This window comes from Oryzias latipes, chromosome 16 (assembly GCF_053564925.1).
Source record: "Oryzias latipes strain Hd-rR chromosome 16, Olatipes_Hd-rR_3.1".
Classification (NCBI taxonomy): Eukaryota; Metazoa; Chordata; class Actinopteri; order Beloniformes; family Adrianichthyidae; genus Oryzias; species Oryzias latipes.
In genome coordinates, this window is record NC_136252.1 from 11822698 (window position 1) to 11841018 (window position 18321).

The following is an 18321-nucleotide window of genomic DNA, read 5'->3' on the forward strand; positions in this document are numbered from 1 at the left end:
AATGATCTGCATGTGTTCTGAACCTTTGCTTGAAAAAGAAAGTTTTCTTTGAAGCATTTTATGTAGGATGTTCAAATGCTTTCATTAAACCTAAAAACAAACATTTCCATTTTGTTGGTGAATAAAATGTCTGTATAGAATGCATGCTGACATCTCAAACAAACGTCCAAAAGTGGACAGATGTGCCAAACTCATTGTTAATACCATTTCTAAAAGCTAAGCAGTGCATGATGGGTAGGTTTTCCTGTTGTGTCTGCTCAGGCCTTGGGCTTCGTCAGCAGCAGTCGGCCTCCAGCTCACAGTTGCTTTAGCTCATGTAATGCAGGGATTGAGCATCGTGTAAGTCTGGTCTGTGCCTCGGTGTGACCTGTGACCTTCAGTACGCACTGAACCGCCACGGCTCTGTGAGGCTCCAGGAACGGCTTGAAATCGGCAAGAGCAGAACGGCGACTTTATTTTATTGCTGAATTGAATTATTTTTCAAGGAAAACGACTTAAACAGGTGTCAGAGTGGTGACCTTCCAGTCCTTCTCCTTTGCTTTAATGTCCCAGCCAGCAAGGACAAGTGGGCCCCATATGGTTTAAAAATAGGCCGAAAATATGAGCCCTGAATGGGTTTGTCCGCAGTTTGTGTGGCGGCCCCACCTGTTTTTGCCCACATTGGCTTAAGTGGGTACTCACTTGGGTGGCTCAATAGTAGCCACCTGCCTGGTGGACAGCAGAGCTGTACACTCTTCCCTGGGCGGCTGTGTCGCGTAGCCTAAGCCAATATGGGCAAACACAGGTGGGGCCACCATGGAAACTGTGGACCATGGGGACTGGTGTCCTGCTGCATATCTGATGGTATCATGTGACTACCTTGGTGTTGTTTGGAGGTTTAAAGGTCAGATAGGAACGCCACATATTTAACGAGAGTTGTAGGAAATTCCGACTAGCTTCTAATGTGCTGGGAGTTTTTCCTTTTCATATATTGATATTGGAAATTTGGGATATGAACATGTTTTACTGCACTCTTAACACACTTGGGTTATTTCTTCAAAACATATCTTAGATTATTCATGTTGGGACAAATATATTTGGGTTACTGTTTGGAACGATACTAATTTTTAAGGTCATGGTGGTTTCATTTTAACACAATATGTTTCCTGTATTATAAAAAAATCTTGAGTTAAAATAACCCAGAAAAGTCGTTAGTCCATTTTTAACCTGTGAGTTAAATTAAAAACAACCCAATGTGGATTATTTTAAAATATGGAGATTTTACAGATTGTCCACTTAAGTCTGAAGTAACATTATTACATTTCTACACACCACTTCAGGTCAGATCAAAGGGGAGGAGGCCTTACAGGTTTAGCTGTCGCACTGAGATTGTTCGAACATGGGAGCCGGTTTAGCTCGTGCTGGTTTGCGGCGCCTTCTGTCTTTGAAACCAGGGTTCGACTCCGGGCTGCTCCCTGTTCCCTTCTCTACTTCTGTGCCGGTCCCAAGCCCGGTTGCTTTGAGAGGGTTGCGTCAGGAAGGGCATCCGGCGTAAAACATTGCCAAGTTTACCATGCGACTCGTTCGCTGTGGCGACCCCTGATGGGAAAAGTCGAAAGGGAAACAACAACTGAGATTGTTTGAATATCCGTTGTTGCAGGAAGCGTACATCATATCAACACTTTTATTTCCCCAGCTTTGCTATGTTTTTTTTTTGTAGACCATAATTCTTATTTTTTTTCTCATGGTTCTAGCTGTCATGGTTTTCTGTGATAGACAGGTGGGCTCAGTCAGTCCACAGCAGCCTTCAGAAGAGAAAGCTTTATGAGTGATTCAGATTCATGCAAATGCCACAGCTGTTGTCATAAATCCCTTCAGCTTCTCTGTTAGCGGGACATGTGACAGAAGTCCCTACTGTGTATTTGCAATAAACACTTTTGGCAGTGGAAGATTCCTGCAGGAGGGTCAAAGTACAGAGGATGTGGCTGCAAGACGCCTTGTCAGCATCATCTCAGAGCAGCAACACTGAAGCTCTTCTGCAGGCATGACGGCTTGGACCTGATGTCTGGAATAGGTGTCATGCTGGAGGCCAGCTCACAAAGTTCCTCTTTTTCAAAAGAAGCTTCTCTCTTTGGGTTGGGCAAATCCCTTTACACCGTCGGAGTTCAAGCTCTGCTCTGTGTGAGCAGAGCTTGAAAACCCTGGTGTTAAATGAAGGTCAGGATCTGATGGGCAGACAAGCTGAGTGATCCTGGAAGAAGGGAGAAAAACTGCAAAGAAGTCAGTCCTGAGAAGTTCAACTGCCAGTTATTGAGCAGATAGACTTGTGTTAGGCTCCACCCCTCTCAGTCAGGGCCTGGAAACAGCAGACTGATCTGCAGAAGATGCCAGGCAAAGGATGAAATGCCAGCCTTCAACACGGAAGCAAAATGTTTTCTGCTGCTTTCCTTGGTTTTTACAGGAAACATAAAGACAGTCTAACTACTTTGAAAATACCAGTGAGCTAGCAATTAGTTGTGTCTTTTGGTAAACAAACATAGGTTAATAATATTTCCGTGTTTGGACGACTGGCCTGCAGGCCTCCTGTGAAATCTGGAAGAAAAACCAAATGTGATTGCTCTACCAGTGGATTTCTTGAGTACCTGAGGGTTAAGTTTGGTTATTATCTCTGAAGAAGCACAAGATAAAGATATTTCCTTTGATGAGTTGTTATTGTAATGTCGTACAGAGCTGAAGATGAGTTTTAGAGCAAATCATCCACTGCATCCAACCAAAAGCAGACAGTGTCTTGTGAGAGCCGTGACAACCTCAACCCCACTGATCGGAAGCGCTTGATGAAGCTGTTTTACCCCACTGGCTGCTTACTTTGGTGAAACATGACGACATTTTTATGAAAAATGACAGTCACTGTATTTTGATAAGAAATAGAAAATCCCAAATTGTGTACAACAAAGCGGCAAAAACTAGAGAGCCTGACATTGGTAAAGAAATAATGAATTTGTTCCAATGAAATAATAATTCACATGATAAGTCATTCATAAACACAGATGTTAGGAATACTTGGATTAACAGCAGAGACCTTCATATTTCTGTCTGTGTTCATTACCTTGCATTGAAGACACCGAGGATGTTTAGAAATCAGATTTATTTATTTTAAAAAACTCTATAAAAGCATCTGTAATCACGTTTCTCTGTCTGAGTTCATTCACATCAGGATACGCACTCTGTCCCACTGCAAAACCCGCTTTTTGTCGCTACCTCTGTGTCTCTGTGAGCCACATCATAAGATTTAGGAGGCCCGAACTGGCTGCTTCCCCATACCACAGCGGCGATTCGTCTATCGGCCAGCCAGCTGCCCGCATGCCGGCATAACAAGCAAACGAGCCCCAATTGTGGCCTTTTACACCCCCCGTATTTTCAACCGGAAATTAACTTAAATGCTTCCGGTGATCAAGGTTAGCTGGAGTTGGAAAATGCTGCCGTTGTTAAAAGGTAGAGAGTGTTTTTAGCCGCAGCCACATTTTGAACCCAGACTTCAGTGCAGCTGTGGATCCAAATGACCTGCAGACTTTCAAAAGTTCGCAAACATTACGAGTCTTTTCCAAGTCTTTGCAGGTTTTAGCGTAATTTCACAAAATAATTAATCAGAACTTCATGCAACAACCGAAGTGTCTTTTTGAAAAGTTTTTCTTTCATGTCTGTGAAAATCCATTTTATGACAAACCTGAATGGATTCTTTGGTTGAGTTTTGTCTCTAAATCCAAATACTGAAAATGAAAATAGGTGAATAATAACCAAAGACTAGGTCGACCCTCATACCCACCTCTTGGTATAAAGCCAGCAGCTTCTCCATGACAACCCCACTTCCACAGCTGCACGCTGTCAGATTAGTTGTGTTGAAGCCCCTCCCCCTTTCCCCCAGATGTAACGTTTGCCCTTTAACACAAAAGGACAAAGAGCTTTTTGCTAAACCATTTCAGCTGGAAAAAAAGAAACCCCAACACAATCAAAATTTCGATCAAAGAGGTTGTCAGAGAGGAAGCTGGCATAACAAGCTCCTTCTGCTCGTTTGGCTTCACAGCTCCTGCCTTCAGATGGTTTCTGCCTAATTGGAAAAATCTGATAGCTGGCGCTGGACAAGTAAGCAGAGGAAGTCTCAATGAAGGAGGAGAAGACATCAGCAGCAGTGCAGCCTTAGTTTTGGGCAAAGCCGAGCTGTTCTGCTGTCTGTTTGGAGGTCATGCTCCTGATGGAAGGCTCACATTCACTGCTCTCTTGAAGGTGGTGGTTGGTGGAGCCCATCACCTACAGTCTACATCTGCATGCTCCAGCACTCGCTCAGCAGCTTCCTCCCTCAGTTTGTGTGCTGGGATTGAAAAGCTCTGAAAGTGAAGAAGGTCATCCACCGCTCGCGCTCGGGCTCTCATTTCGGTCAGACGCCTGCTGCTTGAACCCGGTTTGACCTCCATCAGAGGAAACTCGTTTGATTTGATACAACTACATTGACTGATGTGTTTTTAAAAGCAAAGTAATATTGAAGAGGGAAATTCATTTACCTGTGTGTATTTCCTCTGGCGAGCAGGGATCAGCAGGCTGTGTGCGGGGGCGTGTGCCAGCTCTGACAACAAAATGAAGCTGAAGACACACACACACAAAAACCACATCTTCAAGGTTTGTGCATTGCTGGAAAAAAGAAATGCACAGTTTTTAAAGCTTTAATATCGTCCAGTTCAGAATATTGAATGTGGGCTGCTTTAAAGTGGATCCAAGCAGAAAGCTGCTGTTTTTCCCCACAACATGAGATGGATCCTCCACTGATGCAGAGCACAGCAGACCCAGGCTCACTGCTGCATTTCTGTTCACACAACAAGTTCTTTGTTTTCTCAGACGGTGTCTTCCGCCAGTGGATGTGTGCAAACAATTCATGAGTCAGAGTCTGGAGCTCCCGACCCCTTGTTCAGAAGAACGCGTTCTTTGAAACAGTGACTGCTTTTGGCTGCTGGATGATGAGCTTAGCCTCTTTTCCAATGATCAGTTTGCATTTCTGTCAGAGGTTTTGTTCAGAACAGAATCTGCTGCATCGTTGATGAAGTGTCAAAGCCTGTGACAGTGGTGGGAAGAGGACCGGTTCTGCTGAGGTCTTGGAGTGTTTGGTCCAGAACCTTGGTTCTTTTTTAATGACAGCATTCAATTGTATAAACTTTGATTGTTCTAACTTTGTGAGGTGTAATAGAGCATTTATTCAGCGATATTCCCAGAGATTGTCTGGAAGTTTTGGCTGGAGGAGCTCTTCTGTTCATCTTTAAGAAGCTCCCTTGATGTCTGCCTCCAATAGTTTTGTCTCTGCTCCAACAGTTGTGCGTATTTCATTACATCTTGGGATGCTATTAGAGTCATGCTTTGTGCCATAAAAACAAAATATCTCTTTGTAACCGCTGGTGGGTAAAAGTGTGGGAAGATTAAGTACTTTAGGTAAATTTCTCTATTTTCTTTCTTTCTTTCTGAGGGTCTGAGTTATCATCCGTCTCAAATTGAGGCTTTGTGAGCGCTGCTGCGCTGGGTACTGGCCCCCAGCCAGCAGCCTGGCTGCTTAATTCACTTTAATCAGCGCTAAGCTGCTTAAAATATTCATGTTTTACTCTGAGTTAGTTTATAGAAATGGCAGGCCGTCACAAGCATAAAAAAAACAATTAGACGGATAATTCATGAGGTGCACACACAGGCGGAAAGTCCACCTGTTTGATATGCTGCTGAAATGTCACATTAGCTAATCATTCTGCAGAAACTGAAACTTTTGATCACACAGTCATGACACAACAAGTGCATACATTCCCAAAGAGAGGGAAATAATTACAGGTCTGTCTCTAAACTGTGCATTCTTGCAAAAATCCTTGAAAAAATAGTCAGTGATCAACTGAAGGGGTTTTTAGATTCTAATGGATTTGGAACTAATTGTCAGTAAAGTTTAAAAAGAAACTTATTCTGCTCTGAAGGTCTGAATGATCTTAATATTCCTGCGGTTTTTATCTGTTTGTCTAAGGCTGGGGTGTTGGAATCAAGGCCTACATGTTTTCCAATCAGCCTGCCATTGAAGCTCCTCATTTTTGAAACACACCTGATCCAGGTAATCAGCAGCAGATAATGGCAGGGTATCTGGAAAACCAGCAGGAGGAGGCCGGCCCTCGAGGTCTAGATTTTGACACCCCTGCTCTAAGGCATTTGATACAGTTGATCAATCACTTTCACTCAGAAAGGGTCCAACATAACCCAGTGTGTTTTTTTAAATGGTCCTGTTCTTTTTTTTTAACCTTTTATCACCTTTTATCACCTAAATAACACATGCTTTATAACATAACAGCGCAAAGATGCGTATTTTTTTTTTTTTTACAAAATCAGCTGACTGATTCACGTGGCTTGCAAAGCACTTCACTTCTGTAAAGTGTTGCAAAAAACTGCAAGGCGGCTTTGTTCTGCTTCAGAATCTGCTGGAATAAAGTAAACTGTGTCAGTGGTGGAAGAGTTACGGTAGTCAAAAGAATGTGAATGAGAGAAGTTAGAGTTAAAGTATCAATTATCAAGTTTAGGTCTTCTTGTATTTTCTATATATCGAAATTATGACTGGGCAAAAAATCGATTGAATGAATTAATTCGAATTTTTTGTTACAGGCGATTTCAAAAATAACTAAATCGAGTTTTTGTGTCATGGCGCATTTTTGGCTCCCCAGAGCTTCCGTATCGTTAGTTTCACATGGCGGTATGGCAAACGACAAACAACGACATCATAGCACACACGAAACTGCAAGCGACAACATAGCTACCGGTGAGGGTGGGGCGTTTGTTTCCAAGAAAGGAATAAAATCCTCTGTTGTTTGGAACTGGTATGGGTTTGCTGCCACAGACGTGGAGCAACAGACCAGACCCCAGGCTGCAACATTTGCCTGAAGCCCTCTCACTCACTCAAGCGTGGCACGCGCTCAGTCCTCTTTACACACGCAGCGCCCCGACACACATACACATACTCATTCTACAACGCCTATATAGTTAGTTTATTAGTTAGATAGTTAGTTGTTACTGTTATTTGTTAAGAAAGAATACTGTGCTGTAATTATTACTTGTACCGGTATTCATTTGCGACGCGGCGTGGGGGGGTTTGACCGCGAATCCTGCTGCTTCATCATCTTCCCAGTGGAGAAGACAGGGTTTATTGATTGAATTAAAACATTAGACCCCAGATATGAGCTTTATTGTTAATCCTTTAGAAAATGGTGCTACTCTCAAGGTGAATGTTTGTCTCCTTTTAGTCTGAACTACAAAGTGTGACTCAAAACACAGCTGGGACTGTAAGTAAGTAACCTTTTTATTTTGGACAAGTGAAAACAAGTGTAGAATAACAAAATAAGACAAAAACAAGACAAACATTATATAAAACAAGAGAACTATATGAAACAAAAATATATAAACAACACAAGTCCAAAAGGGAAGGAGAAGAAGAAAAATCTTATACTTAACTTGGATTCCAAGAGTGTGTTCATTTATTTATTATTCATCCCAGAAATGGGGGTTGCATTTGTCTTGTGTTTGATTAAATAAAAGCATTATTTTTAGGCCATATCGCCCAGCCCTAATACAAATGATCTATGTGTCAATCTGTCAACTTTCATGTATGCTTATATGCTGATGATATGATCCTTTTGCAGCTGCTCCACTTCAATCATCCAGGCTATCAAATATTTCTGAGTTGTTCATTCTTGTTTATACTGATGTTAAATGCTGAAAAAAACCAAAGTCATGGTATTTTCACATAAATATGCCAAGGGGAAATTCCATCACTACAAACTGCCCTTGGTGAGTCCATAGTCAGCTTAGGCCATAAGTACCTTGGATTTCTGTTAGATCAGAATTTATCCTTCTAGCCACATATTGTAAACTTGGTCTGTACGTTAAGGATGAAGCTTGGTTTTTATTACAGAAATAAGTCCTACTTTTCACTCAGCTTATGAACTCCTGGTATCTGCAGCCGTCGTTCCTGTGTTTTCCATGAATGTATCTGTAAACTGCCTTCAGTCTCAGCCTCTGAGGTTTGTACTAAGATGTAGTCGTCTCCATCTCCACAGGGAACAGAGCAGAGTGATCCTTATTGAACATGTGGACGTATTCTCACTGGATGAATAAGTGAAACAAGCTTTTATTCTTCAGCTGCATCTTCTGCCTGGAAAACCCTATAAACTGAGCTAAAACTGTCTAATTTTAGTCCTCTTAGCACTTTTTGTAATAGCTTAAAAAAAGTATTTTGAGCAGTGCTTTTGCAAAACTTTATTACTCTTCTGTAACATGAAATCAAATTTTTATTTGATTTCATGTTTATTTTTTTCAGTATATTTGTGTATGTCTTTCATCTATTGTCTAAATGTTTTAGTTTTTATGACGTGTGCTGATGACCTTTTGGCTACATCCACCTTGAAAAAGAGATCCTGATCTCCATGGTCTTTCTCCGGTTAGATACAGGAAAAAAAAAATGAAGTTTTAAGTAACATTAGAATCCAATTAAACTCTATTGTAACACAAGAGGTCTTCAGCTCTTATCTGTGTGCTCAGCTGCTGGACAGGACAATTTAGAAGTAAAAAAAAACATTAGAATAAGGAGGACTGAATGCTCTGTTGTCAGGACAGACGAGTTGTCTGATGGTTTATCGAGACTTCCTGCTGAATATAATGATCATCAGACCTGTTGGGATGTTCTACCGTATAGATTCTTCCAGTTCTGCTGAGCCTGTGTGGCTTGCAAACTGTGTTTCTCACTCCTAGCTGTCAGGAACTTGTGGTCTTCAGCTGCTTTGGTTGTCAGATGGCTCCCTGCAACCAGTCTTTTTTTTATTATTTTTTATTTTGTTTCACCTCCATCCAGTCCACCCATTCCCCCCAACCTCTGACTTTATTTGTTTGATCTGACCAACTGCATACTGTGATTTTTCTACTTCATAAAGTTTATCAACCATACCGGGTGAAGGCCCATTAGATCAGACACTAACCAAGAAGCAGAGCATGTTTGGTTAACCAGCTTTCCTTCAGTCTCACTTCAGCATGTTGTGACCTTTTCCAGAAGCTTTGGTGCATTGATCTGCTTCCACACTGTTGGCTTAAGGAAATCAGATCTGTAGGTCCCTGAACTATGATTCAACGAAGTGCAGAATAATAGTAAATGCACACACAACAGACACAAACACACATTCACCTCTCAGCGTGCAGAGATTCAGTTCTGAATTGTCTGAGCCGAGGTGTAAAAAGTCTTTTCTTGGTTCCAGCAGCACTTCAGCCTCGTTGCGGCACTCCTGCTGATGCCTCCTTGATCGGTATCCAAACTGCTCATGACATTTATTTCTCATTAACAAAAACCCTCCATGGTGAAAGGAGGGGGGATAACAACAGCAGTCAATCCACAATTTATTTTATTTTATTATTTTATTTTATTATTATATTATTGTGCGAGTTTACTTCTCTCTTGCATGTTTGCACTGAATGGTGAGCGGCTTTAATTTCACTGCATGTGTGTGTGATGCGAATTGTACATGTGTACAGTGACAATAAAGGCATTCTATCCTATTCTACACTGTGCCTCAAAAGCATGAAGTCCATACAGTTTAATAGATGAAGCCTCAGATCTCCTCATCTTCACAAGCGGAGCTGAAGGGTGTTGTTCTGGTCTGATCTGAATGATGGAGCCACTTTCCAGCACATCAGAACTTTTCTCCTGACTCCCATTGGTTCTGAAGAATGAGGCGTTCCAGGCTGAATTTAAGCTGTCCTGCTGACTGAGGCTGGGCAGAAGGTGACCTGAAGGATGGACTAACTCACAAAGGTGCTATGTTCTTCCTGCCCCGGACACAGAGAAGGCCAGATCTGTTCTCCGTTTCACCACCACGGTAATATGAGCAGGATGCAGCAAGTTGTCCTTTGACCGTGATTTCCATGTGGTTTGTCCGGCATATCACTCACTACACACAGAGCTGTTTACCGGTATGACTTTGTCGATCTTGAGGGCGTCATCTGAAACATAGGATATTTTTGGCGCTTGCCTGTCTGCATGATCCAGTGTCTGTCTCAAATGGAGGTGATCATTGTTCCAACCATCCCTTCTTTGCTGAACAACCTTTAAAGGTTTTGGAGGCGTCTTCCCTGCTCGAGTCACACACAGGTGGCCCCTGCTATTGAGCCATCAGGTAGCTGTCACTATGGTTACGGTGATGGTCCAATCATGTGACTTCCATAGAGAAGATGAAGCAGTAGCCATCTTTGACATAGGTAGTTCATGAAGTGAAAGCAGAGAAGTCTTTTTGTCAAGCCCTCGTTGTTCTGCAGCAGAAATGTTGTTGAGTTGTTTTCACGGATGTTATGTGAGGGTCACTAATGCCTGCATTTTAACGAAAGCAAAGAAGACATTGGAAAAAGCACTCAGCTGTCAGTTCAAAGAAATGGGAAATCAAACAGATGTATAAAAGAACAAATTAAAAATGAAACAGTCAAAAGGTGACATTGAAAATTGATTCTAAAACTCCAAAGCCTGACATGAGAAGGGGAATGATTACAGCGGCGGCAGAGCGGCTGAAGTCCAGGTTTTGCAGCTCAGCGGGGGCTCCACTTTGAACTGCCAGCTCATCTTTTCACTCGCCATCTTCAAGTAAACAAAAACAGCAAGGAACAACATCCCATTCATGCTCTCCCCATGCAGGCGCTTCTCTTCAGCGACGTGGTCTTCTTTATCATGAACCCTTCTGTATTACAAGTTTTGGGCTGTCACCTTGAAAATTAGAAGTTTATTAGTCTGCTTATGTTATCATTAGCTGATCAACCTAGATGAAACAATCCCATTTAACTTCTGAGGATAAAACGCGGCTGGCAGCTTCACATTCATCTGCTCAAGAAAGTCCTTTGGAGAATGATCAGAGGAACTGGTCAGACATGGTTTAGAGTCTGTCCTACCGGGTCAATTTGATTCCCGTTTAACTAAAAACAAATCACCTTCATCTCTTGTTTCCTGGTTCCACGTGAGCCTGGGAGCATTGTCTCTGTAAATGATAATAATTATACTTCAGATTTTATAACTGAAGATGTGCAGCATGGATTTGTTCCATGACAGCTTCGTTGGACCTTAGCTCTCCCTCTTAAACACTCCTGATGTCTCTGTCTTTAGGTTCGCCTCTGAGCAGACGGCGTTTTGGAAAGCTGAGCTCCAAATGTAAATGAAAGCCTCTGATTGGCAGAGAAGCCTCTCTAAGTCAATAACTCATTTGTAAAGGCTTATGAATTGAGTGATCTTGCTGAGGGGAAGGTGGACTCCAGCCCACATCCAGCCAAGGTTTCCGACAGAGCTGGAATAATAGCCCTTTAGGAAAATCAATGTCAGGATGCAGTACCACAGGGACAAAGACCAACATTCTCCCTGCAATGTGCTGCTCTTATCTGTCATTCAGCAGGATTTCTGCTGATATGCCATAAATCCAATTCTCCTTAAACTACACAAAAAAGTTACTGGTTATTTAGGGTTACGGCTGCACGAAATGAGGAAAACTTGCGATAAAACTTGCGATATGCGATATTAGTGATTTATATTGCGATGACGATATAACTTGCGGTATATGAACATACAGCAAAACAACCAAAACATCATTTCCATTTCACTGCAACAATGTAACCCTTGTGCTATCTTAGATGACCCCACCCTTACATTGACGTGTTCTCCCTACCATGACAAAGGTGGAGAAAGGTGGAAAGATTTCATGTAATCCATGGACACCAGTGAAGATCACAAACCATTGAAGAAAAAAGGTTCAGAGCACTGTCTAGTGGGTCTAGATGACCCAACTCTCAATGTTAAAGTGCCTAGGATAGCACAAGGGTCAAAAATTGCATTCCAAATGACCCACATCTACATAGGAGACGAACATCTAACATGACAGAACTCCATCCGATTGGTCTATGATGTAAAGGAGTCCATTTGATTGGTCAAATACAAAAAGGGATTTGTTTAATGAAATACTTCAAGCGTCCATAAGATTGTTTTAGCATATTTAAGGTAACCATTTGCTGTGATTTTTGCCGTCTTTTGCGATATGCATATTTCACAGCTTGATATTGCGATATCCATAAATTCGCGATACATGAGTTTGTTTTTTTCCCGATAATCCTGAACAAATTGTAGAGCAACGGTTGTCGTGTTATTTAACAGAATAAAGGGTCTAACCGTTTACTTGTTGGAACGTTTATTTTAACACTGATGAAAATGCTTCGTACATGTTTTTTTGTGTCTCGTTACGCGGCACGCGCTGCTGTGACGTCATCCTAAAAGCGACCTTGTAGTTTCCTTAACAAAATTCTCCTCAAATAATTTCATAACACCATAACGATGAGACACAGAAACTTACTGAAATGTGATCGGGTGAATTCAGACTCATCAAAACAATTTTTAATGTGATACACATTGCTTCTCATTTTTTGCCAGACAATCTATATGTCATTAACATTTATCAGCGCACCTTCTTAGTCGTCCTCTTTCCAGTAAAAGCACTGCAGCATGCCTTCACCGGACCAAAAAAGAGAGTTATATGTGCTGAGCCTGACGAACATTCAAAACTTGTGAGCGAAATATAAAGTTTGAATGAACTAAAAGCGCAACCATAATTTCTGCCTCTAGTTGCTTTGTCCTGCCCTCGTAATTCCTGACCAATGAGTGAAGAGATCTTTAGTAACATGGTTTTGGCTGCAAGCTTTAGTTTGGAACAGGAAAGTCCCATTGACAGCAGTCTGAATCAGACCAAACGCAAGGTTCAGGACTCGATCCGGGCCAAATTAAATGGACTTTTCCAGTGTGACTACAGCCTGAGATGGTAAATGGCGTATACTTATATAGCGCTTTTTTTAACCTTCTTTCAAAGGCCCAAAGCGCTTTACAGTCACAGTCCCATTCACCCATGCACACACACATCCACACACGCACTCACACACTGGTAGCGGCTCCGGCTCAAGCCTTAGATTGACTAGAAGATGGAGAATGATGGCTCCCCTCTCCCAGGCTGGGATTATGTGTCAATAATATCTTGGAGGCCAGAGAGCTTCTGCCATCAGCTTCTGTTTTTATTGAAGTATCATCTGTGTTGTGAGAGCCTGCTCTCAGGTGTGTGTCATTGCTGCAGATGCACATGTCTGAGCCTGAAGGGAGATGAGCAGTGAATGAAGCCACTCTGTGATGTCTGAAAAGTTCCAGTTCATGTTTTTTTTTTTGTGAGCTTAACTTAGTAAAGATTGCCGGGTCAATTGGGTCAGCTGATGATAATGGTGACATAATGATTGGATGTGTTGACCCCCGATCTATGAGTTTCACTTATGGACTCAAAACAAAACACGTTACATCCGAGTCGCAGAAAAACCCTTTGCAGGATGTCTGCATACTCTACATAAAACAGATGGCCCAAAAGCCCATCTTCTATGTCTAAAGTTCAAAATCACAACTTGCAGATGCAAGAAAGAAAGATGACACAATGTTATGAACCTTAAAGGAAATTCGTCTGATTCCATATGTCCTTTAAGGCGGAAAACTATAATTTGAAAATACATGAGAATGAACATTTGACTTTGGTTCCTAAGTGACATTGTTATTGCAGTAACCAGTCATAGGGAACGTGCCACAGCCTGTCTTGCCTGAGTCTTCTTTCGTCATCCCTGTATCCCTGTCTCCATTTGTGCACAGATTATAATTTTTTTTGATTTTCCCTTTTCTCACAGAGAATCTTGTTATATTTTTTCTATTAAAGCTTTCAGCAGTTTTTTTAAACTGATATATTATGTTTGACATGTGAAACACCTTCAAGAACCAATAAACCCAGGCTTCAAGAGAAGCCTAGGTGGCTTTGATTTTGGTTATAGTGCTGGCATGTGAGGGGGGTTAAAAAAAAAAGATTTCCTGCAAGGTCTTATGTGTACAGACAATTTTTTCCTTGAAACTTTATGTCAGCCATGTTAAAATATTGTCCATCCATCCGGAGATTCGTGCAAACCCCTACCCTTAACCCTTGTGCTATCATAGATGACCCCACCCTTACATTGACATGTTTTCCCTACTATGACAAAGGTGGATAAAGGTGGAAAGATTTCATGTAATCCATGGACACCAGTGAAGATCACAAATCATTGAAGAAAAAAGGTTCAGCATACTGTCTAGTGGGTCTAAATGACCCAACTCCCAATGTTAAAGTGCCTAGGATAGTAAAAGGGTTACATTACTTTTTCCATCCAGTTTAATTATAGCCTTCTATTTGTGAAACACTAATTCACAGTCAGCCTTGTGTTGAGATTCCATTAAAAGAACACAGACTGAAGTATAGAGTACTTTGTTTGATTGATTTGATGTGATCGTAATCTCTGTCTTTATCTTTAACAAAAACTGACAAGTAAATGATAAATTATTCTAAGTATTCAAAAAAATGTTAAATCCTGTTTTTGGGGCTTTTATGAGCCAGAACCCCAAATTATGTGAACGTAAACAAAAACTTGAAATCAAATAAACAGTGGGCCCTGAATCTATGAAATGTCCCATTTAATGCACATACTTTTCTATGACACTATAATTTTTGGAAAGGGGCTGTACACACTAGAAAAGAACAAAACGAAAAGAGTGCATCTTTTCTGCTCATATGAATATTTTTGGAAGTGATAAAAAATACAACCTTCCAAATGTGTCTTTGTTTTTTACTTGCAGTCAGGGTCAAATTTTTACCATATATGTTTTAACATCTCATCTTTTTCTGCAAGTGGCTCTAGATATCACCAGCCGGTCTTTAAGTGATCTGCACATGATTTGAAAGCTGCATCTGACACTTCATATTGGTCAAGGGCATTTCTTTTGACGGCCCCACACCTATTATACCCTCCTCTGTCCTTCTTGTTATGTTTGGCCCGCTCACACTATCTTTATCCCATGCTCTCCTTGTTTTCCCAAGTGGGTTTTATTGCACAATCACACCATTTTTTTTATATGCCTCTTCCATCAATAGTTTTGTTTTCTTTTAATTTAAATTTGAAACCTTCCCTCTCTCCTAGAAACTCTGCATATCAGTTATGTGCAGTCAGGGAAGGCAGGTGAGGCTGTAAGTAATTAATTAAATTAATTAAAAAAACACAAATTAAATAAAATGAATATCCTTTTTTATTATAAAAAAATATATATATATACTGTATATTATTTTTCTGACATGTCTATTCTATGATTACTTTTTTCTATGTTGGTTTTCATTGTTTCTTCAATGAAACGATGAACGATGAACTTCCTGTTTATATATAAGAGAAAGCGGCAGGTGAGGCAGCGACCGCCCGTGCTTGCCCTGCACCCAGACTGACTGAGCTGCATTTGATGCATGCGCTTTACTAATTTGGTCTTTCTGCCATCATAAAAGATGCTTCATTTTTAAATCATTCATTTATTTATTGGTTGGCAGCTGTCTGATTACATGGGGGTCAGTTTGTGACACATTTAGTCTTTTTCTCTAATAAAAATGCACATTAGAAATACACTAGGTGGGGCCCTGCAGTACACCTGCCTCAAGGCAGAGGGCGCTGTTGAATCCAGCAAATGTGACACAGCGGCTAAAGAATAATAGAATAAGTTGTAGCAAGTCCAGTTCAGCCGTCCAGTTATCCTTTAATATTGTTTATCATTTTCTTAATGGAGGATTTTGTGCCTAAACTCGGGAATTTGTGGAAACACGTCAATGGCAGTGATCTCAATGAAGACAGAGAGATTTTTAAAACTAAAGAAAGAAAAGGAACACTTCTACAAACAGCGTATCATGTGTTTTTCAGTTGAGCACGGACTTCATTTAGAAGTAAAGGTAAGTCAATAATAACAATTTTGGTGATTTTTTTTTTCTCTCTATGCTACAGTTTGCAAATGGAAGACACATGTTGAAATGACATTTTAAACAACAAACTGCTGCCAATCAATGGTGAATAAGTTGCTCTGTAGTAGGCCTGCACAATTAATCACAAATTTATCGTTATCGCAATTTCAAGCTGTGCAATATCCATATCAAAAAAGTCAGCGAAAGTTGCAATGAATGGCAAATCTTAAATGTGCTTAAACAATCTTAAGGCAACTTGAACTATTTAATGAATTGAATAAATCCCTTTATGCATTTGACCAATCAAACGGAGCCCTTCACGTTGTTGACCAATCGGATGGAGCTTTTATGTTCAATGTTGCCCTCCTAATTAGACGAGGGTCATTTGGAGAATAATTTAAGGTATTTTGACTCTTGTTTAAATTAAACTTTTGCAGTGTAATATAATTTTTGTCGTTGTTTTTGCTATTGTTAATGTATCACAAGTTATATTGTCATCACATTATTGATCAATAATATCGCATATTGCGAGTTTTCCTCATATCGTGCTGCCCTACTCTGTAGAGTTAATTTGTTTGTAAATCTGACTGATGACATCAGCGCCTCACCAGCCGTGTGCCTCACCGCACGTCAATGCTGTATGGTAAAAACTGTGGTGCACATTAAATCCTCCTTTAAATACCAGGGTTTCCTCCTGGTATCAGTCATTTTCCCCGGACCTTCTGAGAGTCCTAAACATGTTGAATCTGCTCTTTTCATCTGATCAGATGAATGAAAACAGTGAAATGTTTTCAGTCCATCCTACTATAGTTGTCATGCAACTACTGTGTTTTTTTTAAATACTTTTTTACTGCTGTTTTAGGCAGCTGGTTGCCTGTTCTGCTCAGTAACATTTTTAACATTAATAACTGTTCTACCAGCAAATTAATTTCCTGAATAAGATTTATGCACAAAGAGGAAAGTTCTCATGCAGGAAATGAATCAAACTCTGCTGACTGGAGACCAAAGAAGCCTTCAGGGGGAAGTGTACTTAAAGACTGAGGGATGTGTTCTGAGCAGGGAGAAGCTAAGGAATGAGTTTTACCATCCTTCTGTGCCAAAGAATCAGAGTCGGAGCAATTTCAGAGGGAGAGAAGGTCAGCTGGGAAAGATTTGCTGGAAAATATGACAACGTTTTTGAGAGGATGAATCAAATAAATAAAAGATGTTTTCTTTGAATTAAACATGACTGTAAATAGCTGTAGGGATTGGGAACGCAGTCATACTAGTCCCTTCAGAAAATATAAAAGGAATACTCTTGGATATTGTTCATTCATCTGCTTTTCCTTTGCAAAGGAAAAAAAAAATCTATATGACACCTAACTCTTTTTGCACAGATGAAATTTAATTCATTTAAGATTAATATTTGGGTAAAGTTTTTAGATTCCCATTTAGTTTTTAATGGAACGTCCTTTTTTTATTCATAATTTGTACGCTAAAGACGAGCTGACAGCCTGGCCGGCTGAATTCCTGCACTTCTCTCACAAACATTTTTCTGCCATTTTCTCTTTTGAGGCACAATTCCTAAACCTTTCTTTGATTTTTTGACATTATCCTTCAGTCACATTATAATCCCCTGTCAGCACACAGTAAATATGTTTACAGCACATCACGTTAGGCTGCTTTCTGGACTGCAGTTTCAGCATCCGATTAAAGTACGATCTCCACTGGATCCAAAGAAAGCTAAATAGAGTTTCCAGGAACAAATGCGGCACAAAAAGTTCATCAAGGAAGATCATTTCACCTTTTTCATTTGCATTTGCCGGTGTGAGTCTGGCAAGTGCTCATGCATCTTATTAGCTTTATTCACTCATCCATGTTGACAACCACACTCGGTTCCTCCGGTTTTGCTTTTCATGCAAAAAATTAGCTTTGCCTCTCCACTTGCAGCACTTCAAAGGCTTCCCATCTCTGGTTCACACCTTCCAGAAGCTAAAGAGGAAGGGCTTCTGGAAGTGCATTAAAATATTCAGAGCTCTGCTCAACGCTTCTTACTCTCAGTCACTTTGAGTTTTTCTGGCTGTTGGTTTGCGTTGCATACATAAAACGGAAGTTATGGTCAACTGAGTGTACCTGAGCAGTTCTAAATGATACTATTATTGACATCTGGATGTTAGTACCGTAATATTAAGACAAGAAGGATGACATAATGGCATGCATTCCATGATTTGAAGAGGAGGAATTGATCACAGGAAAGTAAACAGATAAGCTCTAACTATCTGATTAGTTGGCTTTTTCTCTGCTAGGGTTACAATTACTGCAACTGAAGAAGCTGGACAAACCGTGCAACTGGCAGCTGAATGAATGCAGTTTTTAAAGGGTATTTTTGGAAGCATTTGTTCACAACAGCACTATAGGTCCACAGTTTGTGTGGATTAGATATCTGACCCACTGTATGTGTTGATATTTGAAAATA

The 18321-nt window shown here is 40.6% G+C and overlaps 1 protein-coding gene across 6 annotated transcripts in view; it reads left to right on the top strand.

Annotated features, from left to right (window-relative positions):
- Positions 1–18321, top strand: part of LOC101172189 (glutamate receptor, ionotropic, kainate 2) — a 253946-nt gene that overhangs the window by 2513 nt on the left and 233112 nt on the right. The gene's annotated exons all lie outside the window — the stretch shown is intronic.